Raw genomic sequence first — 17066 nt, 5'->3', positions numbered from 1 at the left:
GCTTCAGTCGTGTCCGGCTCTTTGCAAACTCATGAACTGTAGCTAGCCAGGGTCTTCTGTCCATGAGATTATACTGTCAAGAATACTGAAGTGGGTTGCCATTTCCTCCTCTAGGGGATCTTCCTGGCCCAGGGATTGAACCTGGGCCTCCTGCATTTGCAGGCAGATTCTTCACTGCTGAGCCACTGGGGAAGCCCCATAACAAGCCATGAGATCACAAAAACCTGGTTAACATAAATCAAGAAAAGGAAAGAAGAATAGAGATTTGCTCCAGTGGAATGTCTGTCCTTAGGATATACTGAATGCAGAATTTGAGGTTAGCAAAGAAGTCATTTCTCTTTTAACTTAGATAAAACTTTTTCTTCTCCCTCCTTGATTTGGTACACTATCTTCAAGGCATTAAGCCTCTTTGGTTTACTCCTGAGAAATGTCTAGATCTAGCCTCTGTGCTTTTGATTGCTCACTGCTTTTATTTTCTCTTGCTGTGAATTTTCCTTTGATGTTAAATTAAGCTCCCTCTAGTGTTATGAGGGTCTTGGTATCTGATCTATAGCTTTGCATACATAAAAAATAACAAGTTGTAAAGAAAGCAGTTCAGTCCTATAAGAGATGTGGGATCTGTTTGAATTGCAACATTATAAAAAAAAAGTTGTCCCTTTAAACAGTCAAGTTAAATAGGATGAAATTTGGGTTAAACTGCCCCTGTGTGAGAGTTTGTAAACCCTTCCACAGGCACACTCAGTCCTGGGAAGTCTCCTGAAGGCTTTTTTTCCCCTCCATGGTGGGTATTACATTTCAGCAGCTGAAGTACTTTAAAAGTGGAGAGCCCTGAGGCTCTGAGTACCCCAACGTCAGATGTGATCCAAACAAAACTTAATTTTAGGAATTAATAGCAAAAAATCCATAGTGATAGTCCAAGAGAACACATAGAGGGCAAGATATTAAGATCAGATTAGTCACTCAGTCTTGTCCGACTCTTTGTGACCCCATGAATCACAGCATGCCAGGCCTCTCTGTCCATCACCAACTCCCTGAGTTCACTCAGACTCACATCCATCGAGTCAGTGATGCCATCAAGCCATCTCATCCTCTATCGTCCCCTTCTCCTCTTGCCTCCAATCCCTCCCAGCATCAGAGTCTTTTCCAATGAGTCAACTCTTCACATGAGGTGGCCAAAATACTGGAGTTTCAGCTTTTGCATCATTCCTTCCAAAGAAATCCCAGGGCGGATCTCCTTCAGAATGGACTGGTTGGCCCTTTTAATACTGATAATTTTGATTTTTCCGTAACAAATTTGTATATTGTTTTATTTTGTTTTTTATTTTTTTTAATGTCATATGTCAGAAAGATTGTCTCCTAGGTAATGACACACTCAGTACACTCAAGGACTATTACTTCTTCAGTTCAATTCAGTTCAGTCACTCAGTTGTGTCTGACTCTTTGTGACCCCATGGACAGCAGCACACCAGGCCTGCCTGTCCATCACCAACTCCTGGAGCTTGCTCAACTCATGTCCATTGAGTCAGTGATGCCATCCAACCATCTCATCCTCCGTCGTCCCCTTATCCTCCTGCCTTCAATATTTCCTAACATTAGGGTCTTTTTCAATAAGTTGGCTCTTCCCATCAAGTGGCCAAAGTATTGGAGTTTCAGCATCAGAATAAGTCCTTCCAATGAATATTCAGGATTGATTTCCTTTAGAATGGACAGGTTGGATCTCCTCGCAGTCTAAGGGACTCTCAAAAGTCTTTACCAACACCACATTTCAAAAGCATCAATTCTTTGGTGTTCAGCCTTCTTTATAGTCCAACTCTCACATCCATACATGACTACTGGAAAAAACATAGCTTTGACTAGACAAAATTTTGCTGGCAAAATAATGTCTCTGCTTTTAATATGCTGTCTATGTTTATGATAGGTTTTCTTCCAAGGAACGAGCATCTTTTAATGAATTACTTCCTGCTGCCTGCAAATATGCATTTACTTTCTACAGCATATTTTGGGTACTTGTGTCTTCCATGACATGACAGCAGAATCCTACCTTCATCCAGGTCAGTAGATTGACTTTACTGTGTTCAGGCTAGCAAACCCAAATTTGTTTTGGTAACATACCTGTAAGTTCCCCTAGGAGTATTTAAAACAAAGATGATGTCCTCCAGGCACATAAATATTTTATTACTAGCCAGACTGCAGTCCCTGACTCTTAGGTTGCCATGAGGACCTGATTTTCTCATTTCCACTCTAACTCGATACCTGCGCTAGATGAAAGCCCATCTAGATATTATACCCCCTTTCCATTCTCCTCATCCCGGGCCTTGTTTTAGAACATCCTCACAAGCTGGGGAAGACTTGTTTTCATTTTAACACCCCAATAAAATAGGAGAAGCCTGTAAAAGACACAAAATCTACAAGAGTGATATTCTTGCACAAAGAAAAAATTTCTCTGTTTACTACCACAAGAAAATTTCATTGTCTGAATTTCTGAACTGACTAGTTGAGGGCTTCCTCCCTCTGTCTGTAAAGGCCTAATGAGGGGATTTGGAATGTGACATTAGTTAGAGGGTTTCCACACAGATTTTTCCTTTGCAGCCAAAGATGGAGAACCTCTATACAGTCAGAAAAAACAAGACCCGGAGCTGACTGTGGCTCAGATCATGAGCTCCTTATTGTCAAATTCAGACTTAAATGGAAGAAAGTAGGGAAAACCACTAGACCATTCAGGTATGACCTAAATCAAATCCCTTATGATTATACAGTGGAAGTGACAAATAGATTCAAGGGGATTAGATCTGATAGACAGAGTGCCTGAAGAACTATGGACGGAGATTTGTGACATTGTACCGGCGGCAGTGATCAAGATCATCCCCAAGGAAAAGAAATGCAAAAAGGCAAAATGGATGCCTGAGGAGGCCTTACAAAGACCTGGGAATAGAAGGGAAGCAAAAGGCAAAGGAGTAAAGGAAAGATATACTCATTTGAATGCTGACTTCCAAAGAATACAAGGAGAGATAAGAAAGCCTTCTTCAGTGATCAATGCAAAGAAATAGAGGAAAACAATAGAATGGGAAAGACTAGAGATGTCTTCAAGAAAATTAGATATATCAAGGGAACATTTCGTGCAAAGATAGGCTCGATAAAGAACAGAAATGGTATGGACCTAACAGAAGCAGAAGATAGAAAGAAGAGGTGGTAAGAATACATGGAAGAACTGTGCTAAAAAGAACTTCACAACCCAGATAATCATGATGATGTGATCACCAACCTAGAGCCAGACATCCTGGAATGTGAAGTCAAGTGGGCTTAGGAAACATTATTACAAACAAAGCTAGAGGAAGTGATGGAATTACAGTTGAGCTATTTCAAATTATGAAAGATGATGCTGTGAAAGTGATGCACGCAATATGCCAAAAAATTTGGAAAACCCAGCAGTGGCCACAGACCTGGAAAAGGTCAGTTTTCAATCTAATCCCAAAGAAAAGCAATGCCAAAGAATGCTCAAACTACCGCACAATCGCACTCATCTCACACGCTAGTAAAGTAATGCTCAAAATTCTCCAAGCCAGGCTTCAGCAATATGTGAACCGTGAACTTCCAGATGTTCAAGCTGGTTTTAGAAAAGGCAGAGGAACCAGAGACCAAATTGCCAACATCTGCTGGATCATCGAAAAAGCAAGAGTGTTCCCGGAAAACATCTATTTCTGCTTTATTGACTATGCCAAAGCCTTTGACTATGTGGATCACAATAAACTGTGGAAAATTCTGAAAGAGATGGGAATAACAGACCACCTGACCTGCCTCTTGAGAAATTTGTATGTGGGTCAGGAAGCAACAGTTAGAATTGCACATGGAACAACAGACTGGTTCCAAATAGGAAAAGGAGTACGTCAAGGCTCTGTATTGTCACCCTGCTTATTGAACTTATATGCAGAGTACATCATGAAAAACGCTGGGCTGGAAGAAGCACAAGCTGGAATCAACATGCCGGGAGAAATATGCAGATGATATCACCGTTATGGCAGAAAGTGAAGAGGAACTAAAAAGCCTCTTGATGAACCTGAAAGAGAAGAGTGAAAAAGTTGGCTTAAAGCTCAACATTCAGAAAACGAAGATCATGGCATCTGGTCCCATCACTTCATGGGAAATAGATGGGGAAATAGTGGAAACAGTGTCAGACTGTATTTTTCTGGGCTCCGAAATCACTGCAGATGGTGACTGCAGCCATGAAATTAAAAGATGCTTACTCCTTGGAAGAAAAGTTATGACCAACCTAGATAGCGTATTCAAAAGCAGAGACATTACTCTGCCAACAAAGGTCCGTCTAGTCAAGGCTATGGTTTTTCCAGTGGTCATGTATGGATGTGAGAGTTGAACTGTGAAGAAGGCTGAGCACTGAAGAATTGATGCTTTTGAACTGTGGTGTTGGAGAAGACTCTTGAGAGTCCCTTGAACTGCAAGGAGATCCAACCAGTCCATTCTGAGGGAGATCAGCCCTGGGATTTCTTTGGAAGGAATGATGCTAAAGCTGAAACTCAAGTACTTTGGCCAGCTCATGTGAAGAGTTGACTCATTGGAAAAGACTCTGATGCTGGGAGGGATTGGGAGCGGGAGGAGAAGCGGATGACAGAGGCCGGGATGGCTGGATGGCATCACTGACTCAATGGACATGAGTCTGAGTGAATCCGGGGAGTTGGTGATGGACAGGGAGGCCTGGCATGCTGCGATTCATCTGGTTGCAAAGAGTCGGACATGACTAGCGACTGAACTGAACTGAACTGATATAGTAAAAAAGTAAATATAGTGGCTCAGAGGATAAAGCATTTGCCTGAAATATGGGAGACGTGGATTTGATCCCTGGGTCAGAAAGATCCCCTGGAGAAGAAATGGCAACCCACTCTGGTACTCTTGCCTGGAAAATCCCATGGTTTGAGAAGCCTGGTAGGCTACAGTCTATGGGGTTACAGATCAGACATGACTGAGCAACTTCACTTTAAATACTAAATAATAGAGAATTAAATTAGTCATAAATGTTGTATGTGTTATATTGTATGTATCCTTCGATATATTAAATTCATTTAATTATCAGCAGAGTTTCTAAGGAATTCTTCTGTTAGCCTAAGCAGTGTGTTACTGAGTCCAGGCTACTACTGCTCACTGCATGACAGGCCAATAAATCAAGAGACTTCTTAGGCCAAGAAATAGAAACTTTATTTGGAAAGCCAGCAGACCAAAAAGATGGCAGACTAGTGTCCCAAGGAAATATCCTAAGTTGGATTTCAGGCTTTTTATAATACTAAATGGGGAAGAGGTGTGCTTTGTTGCAGCAAACTTCCTAGTGCTGGAATCCTTTGTTCTTGCATCTGTCTAGGACTCATCACAATGTCACTGTAAACCTTCAGCAAGGCAAATGTTATTCACTATTCTACAACTTTTTATCCCTATATGAATGGAAAGTGTTATACCTTTAAAGGTCAGAGCCTTGAGAAGCAGCTCTCCTGTTTATTTCAGGCTACAGGCAATGCACATTCTTATAGCAAAACAATAGCATAAAAAGGTTAAAATAAAAGAAACAGACCCAATATGGAGTTGAATTTGTTCTTTCATAAAATATCTGCACACTACTTAATAAATATTTGCCTTCCAGTTAGCCAGTTTGCTGAGAGCCATAGACGTCTTCCTCAGTTAATAGGTATACTGTTAGGGAGTTGAAAAGTGAAGTTGCTCAATCGAGTCCAACTCTGAGACCCCATGGACTGTAGCCTACCAGGCTCCTTGGTCCATGGGATTTTCCAGGCAAGGGTACTGGAGTGGGTTGCCATTTCCTTCTCCAGGGGACCTTCCTGACCAAGGGATTGGACCCAGGTCTCCTGCATTGCATTGCTATACCGTCTGAACCACCAGAGAAGCTGCTTCCCTGGTTTCACCAGGGAACTGAATCAAAAATTCAATTTTAGAAAATCAAATAAACTCTTTAAAGTGCTTTTCATTATACATTTTAGAGGTGCTGTCACTTGATTGCTCACTCTGGTAATGCTTTCTCCTTCCCCACGTTCCTTCCTATGATTTTTTTTTTAAACTGAGTAAATAGAGGAATAATTTAATTTAATTTTGTTATGTCCAGGGCATGGGGAAGATGAGGAGGTCAGGAAAGAGGATGAAACAAAGAAGTGAGAAATGAACAAGCAAAAGACCACATAATTCATGAACAAGGATGCCTAGACATGTGTGAGCACAGCCAAAGGGGAGCATCGGTTAGACAGGAGCCTCTGAAGACCCTCCTAGATCCACAAACTTATGAGTGAAGGAAGATGCTACCAGGATCAACTTCAGAATTCCTGTCACCCAATCTCCATCCCATAACCAAATTCAGTACCAAGCTTCTGTTTCTTACTATTTTTAGAATCCAATTCCCTCATACAAATCTTTTATTTATTTATGTATTTTTTGGATTATCTCAAAATTATTCAATCTCTTGTGCCCTCTTATTCATTAAAGGTCATTGATTTGACATCAATCAAAAGATGTGTCAGGAAGCAAAACGAGAACATTAACTGAAGAAACACATCTAGAGAGAGTGTATACCCTGAATTTCCTCTCCTATTCAACTCATAAGACAAGCAGCTTTTCTCACCTACAAGTTAAATAATATATTTATAAAAATTGTTATTTATAAACAATAACAATGAGTCTTATAATCATTTGTAACCATGAAAATAAAGAGATTGATATAGTCACCTGGTTTTTTAAAAGCAAAATGAAACAGGAGGAATGTACAATTGAAGAAGTGGTTGCTAGCTGTTTGTTTATTCACAGTCGTGGTAATGCACTAAGATTCATTACAGTCAGTGGACTATGTTCTTGGCCTTTAAGTAGAAACCATTAGCATCAGCTTGCTTCTCAATTTTGCATGGCAAAGAAACCATAGTGAAAATGTCATTTGTTTGTAAAATATTGGAAACCTAAATCTATTTCCCCAAGAATAAAAGATTCAGACTCTTGGTTCTGTGTTCTTTCATGCCTTAGTTTCTTTGAGTACTTTGTAAATTAGCTATAGTAATCATGAAACATCTATAAAGATATCTGCACCTGAATTCTTCATCAAATAAGAACTAATATTTACATGGTGGAGTGTATCTGCTCTGCAGCTTGAAGAAATAATTTATTTGACAATACTGAAGAAATTAAATGGGTGAATGAAAAAAGTCACTTGTAGAGAAGACAAGCAAAGGATACTGAGGGACCCACAGCAGTAGTTCAGCATGTTGGCTTCAGGTGACAATGGTAATGATCGAGAGTATTAGGCAGAATATATTTTGGAGGTGGAATGAAGAACCATTCTGATGGATATACTGGATATGGAGAAAGAAGACAAGAGATGAATCAAGAATAACTTAAGTAACTCAGAGGATATTGATTTTATTTCCTGAGGTGAGAAGGTCAGATGAAGAACAGGAAGAAAAACAGTTAAGCTTGAAACATTTATTAGACTTGCAAATGATATGTTAAGTAGATGAGTGGATTCTGGAGAAAAGCTGGGCTAGAGAAAATTGAGAGTATTCAAAGCCATTAAATTGGCTAACAAGTGTGTGTAAATGGAAGAACCCACAAGAAATTCAACATTTAAAGGTCCCAGTGGAGAAGCCAGAAGAGACAATGAGTATCAGGTAAGATAAAAGGGGATATCATGGAAGCTAAGAGAAGAACATGCTTCAGAAAGAATGGAGCGGTCAGCTGTGTCCTGTGTCTCAGAAGTCACTGTCAGCAGGAGTGATGACTGGTTTTGGGAAATGGACTTCACTGGCCATTGTATTACACGTGGTCTCAAAGCACTGGTAGTAACACAAGCCTCATGGGAGTGGATTGATGAGAGAGTGGGTGGTGATAGTTACTATAGAACTTTTGCAATGAAGATCAGGGTTTTAAGCACATTGTGTGCTTAGTAGCTCAGTTGGTTCTGACTCTTTGCCACCCCATGGACTGTGGCTTACCAAGCACCGCTGTCTATGGGGATTCTCCACGCAGGAATACTGGAGTGGGTTGCCATGCTCTCCTCCAGGGAATCTTCCCAACCCAGGAATTGCAAACAGGTCTCCACATAGTAGGTAGATTCTTTACCATCTGAGCTGCCAGGGAAGCCCAATTAACCATATTAGCTGAAGACAAATGAAGGCTAAAGGGAGGATTGTTTTCAAGGTGAAAGATACAACTCTGCCTATACAGAAACAGGAACAATTCAGTAAAAAGGAAGAAACTAATGGGATGCAAGAGAAAGAGGATAAACACTAAAGGAAGATCTTTGAAAGACAAGAGTCACTGGGGTCCAGGATCAAATGGGAGTGTCCTTGACAAGGACAGACTTTTCATCCTTTGCAGAAGGAGTAGAGGTTTCACATACAGGTAAGGAGGTAAGGCTTATGACAGGAAGATGACAGATTTCCAGTTGTACTTATTTCTTAAAAGAATGAAGCTAAATCATTCAGCTGAATCAGAGGATGTGCTTACATCAAAGAGGTAAAACAAACAAACATAGAAGAGAGAGGAGCATGAATCAAGATGGTGAGTTTGGAGACAGAAACCAACTATGTAAGTCTGGTAGGTTTGCCTGAGGTGCTTGACCACTGGAGATGTTGTGGTCATGGCTGTACTATGATGAGACTTGATTAATATAAAACTAACTTTTTTTCTCCTTATAAGATAAAAATTAAAAATAAAATGAGCAAATAAAATCAAGATACAAACTCAAATGTAGATTTACTGATTATTTAAGCTTGTGCCCCAAATAGTTGGCGTCCCTTTAGAGGTCAGCAGAGTAGTATTCATTAAATTCATAGAAGAGTACACTTTTTTACAAGCATAGATTTTGGAGTCACACAACTCTGCCACTAAGTAGTTGTGTTATCTCAGTTTAGATCTGGTTTCACATCTGTAAAACCAGGATTATGTCTAAATCATAGGCTTGCTGTGAAGCTTAAATGTGTGCTAATATGGGCCAAGTCCTCACACAGAAACTGACACAGTTAACCTTTAAAGAGTAGTAATTTTAGTTACTTGTGAAATGAGTTATTGAGGTGACAAAAATATTTAAGTTGTGAATGTTACTTTAACCTACTTTTGTCTGATGTGTAAACATGCCAGAAACAGAGAATGAAAGAGAGCAAAGTATAGTCACCTGAATAATCAGCTAATATTAATTAAGAACTATTCTTCTTACTTCTTACTTCTCATTTGATTTATTTTTTATCCCCAGGATTTAACTTTTCAGTTCAAGCCATAATGAAAAAGTTTCATCTTTTTTCAGACCAAATAATATCTCTACTCTAAAAACAACCAAATAAACTATTTATTATCATAATCACATTAAAGATTTTCCTTCCAATGAAGCAAGGGTTCCTCCTTGATTTAAGGCAGCAAAGAGAAAATGCAAAAATAAAAAGGAATTGCCAAAATACAATTAACAGTCAACTATGATAATGAAGGAATAAATAGCAAGGATGGGCTCTAGTGTTCCCCTAAACTGTTAAATAAATTTCTATAACAGGAAAGTCAGCTCCTGCAGCAAGGGAGAAATGGAGAAATGTATAAAGGATACATCGTGCAGAAGGGAAAAAGTGGCCAAAAGACAAAGGCATTGTCTTTGAATCAAAGGGCAAACAGTTCACACATAAGAACTCAGGAATTATTGTATTTCTAGCCACTAACTTTTTCTCCATATTGCTTGTATTTTATGTATCCACTGAAAATACAAAGATATAAAAATTAAGAAAAAAATTGTATCAACTTATTCAATCATTCTATCATGGATTCCAGTAATTTAGGCGATTGATTGCTGTATGTCAGCAACACTAGGCTCTAAAGATTCAGAAACGTTGCATTTCATGCTCACAAATACTCTCCTATTAAAACAGTCAACCACTGTGGTGTACAGCAGCAAGAGGAACCTAGTGTTAAAGCAAATTATTTTTTTAATGTTTCTAGAATGCTATTAGTCTGTTGTTTTAAATTATCAGACACACTCAGATCACGCACCATTGACGGACTTTATTGCCTAGTCCAGGCATTCCTATATGAATAGCTACTCTGACTAAACAACTTTTACAACATAACATATATTTATACATGTATGTAATATTGAAAAGAAAACAACTAACCAGTGATCTCTATTATCTGCATTATTTAGCCATTTAACTACTATGTTGCTACTTATTTCATTATAGTCTTTACAAATTGAATCTTCTATTAAGAGAGTTTTTCTACTAATAGCTTTTTATGAGACAATTTAGATGAGAAAGTAACTAAAGAACAGTTCTAGCTCCACAGGAAATGGACTTATTGAAATTTGCTTCATTTTTATCCAGGATGTTGCTGTGTCAGATATGTATATCTGCAAAAATTATACATTAATGCACTCTAGACAGTGAGAAATCCACAAGAAAAAAAATTTAAAGAGAAAAATTACATTGTATAATTTATTGTTTTGGGGATTTTTTTTTAATGTCATAAAGAAATTCACGTGTACCCCAATGTTCATCACAGCACTGTTTATAATAGCCAGGACATGGAAGCAACCTAGATGTCCATCAGCAGATGAATGGATAAGAAAGCTGTGGTACATATACACAATGGAGTATTACTCAGTCATTAAAAAGAATACATTTGAATCAGTTCTAATGAGGTGGATGAAACTGGAGCCTATTATACAGAGTGAAGTAAGCCAGAAAGAAAAACACCAATACAGTATACTAACGCATATATATGGAATTTAGAAAGATGGTAACAATAACCCTGTATACGAGACAGCAAAAGAGACACTGATGTATAGAACAGTCTTTTGGACTCTGTGGGAGATGGAGAGGGTGGGGTGATTTGGGAGAATGGCATTGAAATACGTATAATATCATATATGGAAAGAGTCGCCAGTCCAGGTTTGATGCACAATACTGGATGCTTGGGGCTGGTGCACTGGGACGACCCAGAGGGATGGTATGGGGAGGGAGGAGGGAGGAGGGTTCAGGATGGGGAACACAAGTATACCTGTGGTGGATTCATTTTGATGTTCTGCAAAACCAATACAATATTGTAAAGTTTAAAAATAAAATAAAATTTAAAAAAAGAAAAGAAAGAAATTCAGACAGAAAAAGAAATGTTCTGTATATTTCTGCTAAATTACCCACTGAATCTGAGTATGGTGAGTGTGTCCAGCTCTTTTATTTTTTTTTTTAAGAGATGCATTACAGTTCCCTTTAATAAATCTTAACGCTCTGCAACTAGATTTAAATAGATGGGAGTAAGACCTTAATAAATGGGATTATGACTGGAAAATGCATATTCTAATTTATGACTTTGTGTTTAGTATTTAAAAGGAAGGAAGGAAATTGGATTGAAACATTTCAACAGGCTAACACTTGGGCCTCAGTCATATCATATCTAGAGAGAGATTTCCCTTGTTTAGGGGTTATTAGGCTGCAGACAAAGAAAATGAAAAGTGGCTGTGAAAAGCTCAGTTTGGGTTTATTACAAATAGAGGTGTGTTTGCTATTTAAAATAAGCTTTTTTCCCCCTCCTACTAATGACTTGTCAAAGGAGATACATTAATTACAAACCAGAAAGATGCTCTTTCACTGACTTGGGGGAAGCTTTTGTTGCTTAGTAATTAATCATAGAAAACAATTGAAGGTGTTGCACTCACATGTGACTCCATGGGTATGCATAGGGAAAAAAAAAAAAAAAGCAAAACAAAAAACACAAACTACTAACTGAAACTACATATGCATATATAAATAGTCAAGCTGGGACTCTCCATTCTCCTAAATCAGATGGAAGATTTAAAAGCATGACTGCAGCTGTCTGATTTAGAATACTAAATAGTTTTGAAAGGAACAAGTACAAATTCTTTGACTAAAGTCCATATTATCCATTACATATGATTGTCCTACTATATGTCAGAATAAAGCTGATTTTCTTCACCAAAAATGCCAAAATTCACAAAGGAGATGTCACTGAGCTTGAAATAATCACTTTGAACCATTAGGTAAGATGGTTAGAAGAAATACTTTCAAAAGTATCAAAATAGCAGTTTCAGCTTTGACAAGCACAGTGAAATCTTGCCAGAGAGGTGTTGCTTTCTCAGTGAAAGCAGGAACAGATTAGGTTCCCATCTTTATCCTTTATTCATTATTCAAACATGAAGTTTAAAATGACAGATGAAGGCAAGAAAAATGCAAATGCCATATTATTGTGTGTTTATGTGAGAACTCATTCCTTGCTAGTGAATTATACCCAGATGATAACAATGTACTTTATGAAAAGAATTAGATTCTCCTTCATAATAAGAAAATTTGAATTACTGTTGAACTTGCTTGAAGGAAGGTTAAATTGTATTTAACACCAGTTTTCTGTACAACTATTCACAACGATTTCCCTATTGTAAAAGAATAAAGTGTCTTGGTTGAAAATATTTAGCACTTCCAGCTTCAAATAAGCTTGTTAAGATTATGATACTGGGAGGAGCTAAGATGGCGGAGGAGTAGGACAGGGAGAACACTTTCTCCCCCCAAAATTCATCAAAAGAACATTTAAACGCCAAGTAAATTCCACAAAATAACTTCCGAATGCCGGCAGAGGACATCAGGCACCCAGAAAAGCAACCCAACTCTTCGAAAGGAGGTAGGAAAGAATATAAAAGACAAAAAAAGAGACAAAAGAGGGAGTGATGAAGTTCTGTCCCGGGAAGGAAGTCTTAAAAAGAGAGAAGTTTCCAAACACCAGGAAACCTTCTCACTGCCGAATCTGTGCTGAGCCTTGGAAGCACAGAGGGCAACATAACAGGTAGGAAAAATAAATAAACAATTAAAACCCACAGATTGCGAGCCCTACAGTACCTCTCCCAGTGGAGAAGCAGCACAGATGCCTGCACACACCACTAGCAAGCGGGGGCTGGGCAGGGAGGCGCGGCGTGGCCTGCATCGCATAGAGTAAGGAACTGGCCTGAATACCCTGAGCGCTACCTGAGCGAAATAATTTGGGCTAGCAAACCAGACTGTGGGATATCTACCACGCAAAAAGCCAGCCCTAACCTAAGACACTGCCAGGCCCACGCATGGAGCAAAGGACTGAACAGAGATAGCTGGCTGCAGACCATCCCCTCCGGTGACAGGCAGCCAGAGCCGGAAGGGGACAATCGCAGCCCCAGAGATACATTATCTATAAAACTGTAAGCAGGCTCCTTTGCTAACTAAAACTTCTTGGGGGTCTGGACGCTCAACATCTGCCTGAGAAGGTGCGCCGGTTGTACACCTAGATAACCGAGTGGCAGGGAGGCGATAAGTCTCAGCAATCGTGCTCGCCAAACACCTCATCACCTGAGCTGCTTGGACCTGGGAAGGGCACAAAACGCAGGCCCAACCGAGTCTGTGCCTCTGAGGACTACCCGAGTGCCAGAACCTGAGCGGCTTGGAACTGGGAGGTGAAGGCAGCCCAGGGCTGGCCGTGGATGGTTCCCAGCGGAGCAACCTAGAGCCTGAGCAGTGTGGGCAGGGAGGCTACACGCGCCATGAGCGGGGGCAGACCCAGTGTGGCTGAGGCACTGAGAGCACACACCAGTGTTATTTGTTTGCAGCATCCCTCCCACCCTCCCCACAGTGCGACTGAACAAGTGAGCCTAAAAAAAAAAAAAAAAAAAAAAGTTTCCTCCAATGTCCCCTTTGTATCAGGGCAGAAACCAGACACTGAAGAGACCAGCAAACAGAAGAAGCTATAACAGAGGGAACCACCTTGAAAGCTACAGGCAATTGATTAAAACCCTGTTGTTAGTACCAACTACATAGGAAGGGGCCTATAGATCTTGAGAAATATGTCGGACCAAGGAACTAGCCAAAAATGAACTGAACCCACAATACTCACAACAAAACCAGAGAAAATCCTAGATATATTTTTACTATTTTTACGATCATTCTTTTTTCTTTTTTTTTTAATTAAAAAAAAATTACGTCCTCTATTATTCCTTTAATTTTCAGTTTTATAACCTATTACTTTGCAAAAAAAAAAGAGACCCTATTTTTTTTAATGCAAACTTCATACATACATTTTTTATAATATTTTTGACCTTGTTTTTTTTTTTTTTCTTCTTCTTCTTTAACATTGTATTTTTGAAATTCCAAACTCTACTCTAGATTTCTAATTTTAGCTTTTTGGTATTTGTTATCAATTTTGTACCTATAGATTTTTTTAATAATTTCTGTGACTTTTTTTCCCCCTCTGTTTCTTTCTCTTCTTCTTTTATATAACATTGTATATTTGAAATTCCAAACTCTATCCTAGATTTTTAATTTATGCTTTTTGGTATTTGTTATCAATTTTGTACCTGTATTTTCTTTATAATTTTTGCGACTTTGTTTGTTTTTTTTTTTTTTTTCTCTCTCTTTCTTTTTCTTCTTCTTTTTTTTAACATTGTATTTTTGAAATTCCAAACTCTACTCTAGATTTTTAACTTTTGCTTTTTGGTATTAGTTATCAATTTTGTACTTATATTTTCTTTATAATTTTTGCGACCTTGTTTGTTTTTGTCTGTTCATTTTTTCTCTCTTTCTTTTCCTTCTTCTTATCTTTAACATCGTATTTTTGAAATTCCAAACTCTACTCTAGATTTTTAATGTTTGCTTTTATGTATCTGTTACCAATTTTGTACCTTTAAGAACCCAATCTTCAGGACCCATTTTTCACTAGGGAATGAGATTACTGGCTTGACTGCTCTCTCTCCCTTTGGACTCTCCTTTTTCTCCACCAGGTCGCCTGTGTCTCCTCCCTAACCCCTCTCTACTCTACCCAACTCTGTGAATTTCTGTGTGTTCCACACAGTGGAGAACACTTAGGGAACTGATTACTGGCTGGATCTGTCTCCCTCCTTTTCATTCCCCCTTTTATCCTCCTGGCCACCTCTGTCTCCTTCCTCCTACTCTTCTCTGTATAACTCTGTGAACATCTCTGAGAGGTCCAGTTGTGGAGTGCACATAAGGAAGTGATTATTGGCTAGCCCACTCTCTCCTCTATTGATTCCACCTCATCTCATTTGGGTCACCTCTAACTCCCTCCTCCCTCTTCTCTTCTCCATGTAACACTGTGAACCTCTCTGGGTGACCCTCACGGTAGAGAAACTTTTCATCTTTAACGTAGATGTTTTATCAATGGTGCTGTATAGAAGGAGAAGTTTTGAAACTACTGTAAAAATAAGACTGATAACTGGAAGCAGGAGGCTTAAGTCCAAACCCTGACTCCAGGGAACTCCTGATTCCAAGGAACATTAATTGACAGGAGCCCATAAAATGCCTCCATACCTACACTGAAACCAAGTACCACACAAGGGCCAACAAGTTCCAGGGCAAGACATACCACCCAAATTCTCCAGCAACAAAGGAACACAGCCCTGAGCTTCAAGATACAGGCTGCCCAAAGTCACCCCAAAACCATAGACATCTCATAACTCATTACTGGACATTTCATTGCACTCCAGAGAGAAGAAATACAGCTCCACCCACCAGAACACCGACACAAGCTTCCCTAACCAGGAAACCTTGACAAGCCACCTTAGTGAATCAGAAGATAGAATGGTAGAAATAAATGAATCAGAGAGGATAAAAGAAAAATGAATTAAAAGAAATGAGGACAATCTCAGAGACCTCCAGGACAATATTAAACGCTACAACATTCGAATCATAGGGGTTCCAGAAGAAGAAGACAAAAAGAAAGACCATGAGAAAATACTTGAGGAGATAACAGTTGAAAACTTCCCTAAAATGGGGAAGGAAATAATCACCCACGTCCAAAAAACCCAGAGAGTCCCAAACAGGATAAACCCAAGGAGAAACACCCCTAGACACATATTAATCAAATTAACAAAGATCAAACACAAAGAACAAATATTAAAAGCAGCAAGGGAAAAACAACAAATAACACACAAGGGAATTCCCATAAGGATAACAGCTGATCTTTCAATAGAAACTCTTCAAGCCAGGAGGGAATGGCAGGACATACTTAAAGTGATGAAAGAAAATAACCTACAGCCCAGATTATTGTACCCAGCAAGGATCTCATTCAAATATGAAGGAGAAATCAAAAGCTTCTCAGACAAGCAAAAGCTGAGAGAATTCAGCACCACCAAACCAGCTCTCCAACAAATACCAAAGGATATTCTCTAGACAGGAAACACAAAAATGGTGTATAAATTCGAACCCAAAACAATAAAGTAAATGGCAATGGGATCATACTTATCAGTAATTACCTTAAATGTAAATGGGCTGAATGCCCCAACCAAAAGACAAAGACTGGATGAATGGATACAAAAACAAGACCCCTACATATGTTGTCTACAAAAGACCCACCTCAAAACAGGGGACACATACAGACTGAAAGTGAAGGGCTGGAAAAAGATTTTCCATGCAAATAGGGACCAAAAGAACGCAGGAGTAGCAATACTCATATCAGATAAAATAGACGTTAAAACAAAGGCTGTGAAAAGAGACAAAGATGGTCACTACATAATGATCAAAGGATCAATCCAAGAAGAAGATATAACAATTATAAATATATATGCACCCAACACAGGAGCACCGCAATATGTAAGACAAGTGCTAACAAGAATGAAAGGAGAAATTAACAATAACACAATAATAGTGGGAGACTTTAATACCCCACTCACACCTATGGATAGATCAACTAAACAGAAAATTAACAAGGAAACACAAACTTTAAATGATACAATAGACCAATTAGACCTAATTGATATCTATAGACATTTCATCCCAAAACAATGAATTTCACCTTTTTCTCAAGCGCACATGGAACCTTCTCTAGGATAGATCACATCCTGGGCCATAAAGCTAGCCTTGGTAAATTCAAAAAAAATAGAAATCATTCCAAGCATCTTTTCTGACCACAATGCAGTAAGATTAGATCTCAATTACAGGAGAAAAACGATTAAAAATTCCAACATATGGAGGCTGAACAACAAGCTGCTGAATAACCAACAAATCACAGATGAAATCAAAAAAGAAATCAAAATTTGCATAGAAACGAAT

The sequence above is a fragment of the Bos javanicus genome, chromosome 6 (assembly GCF_032452875.1).
Source record: "Bos javanicus breed banteng chromosome 6, ARS-OSU_banteng_1.0, whole genome shotgun sequence".
Taxonomy (NCBI): domain Eukaryota; kingdom Metazoa; phylum Chordata; class Mammalia; order Artiodactyla; family Bovidae; genus Bos; species Bos javanicus.
Note: the sequence above shows the minus strand (reverse complement) of the source record.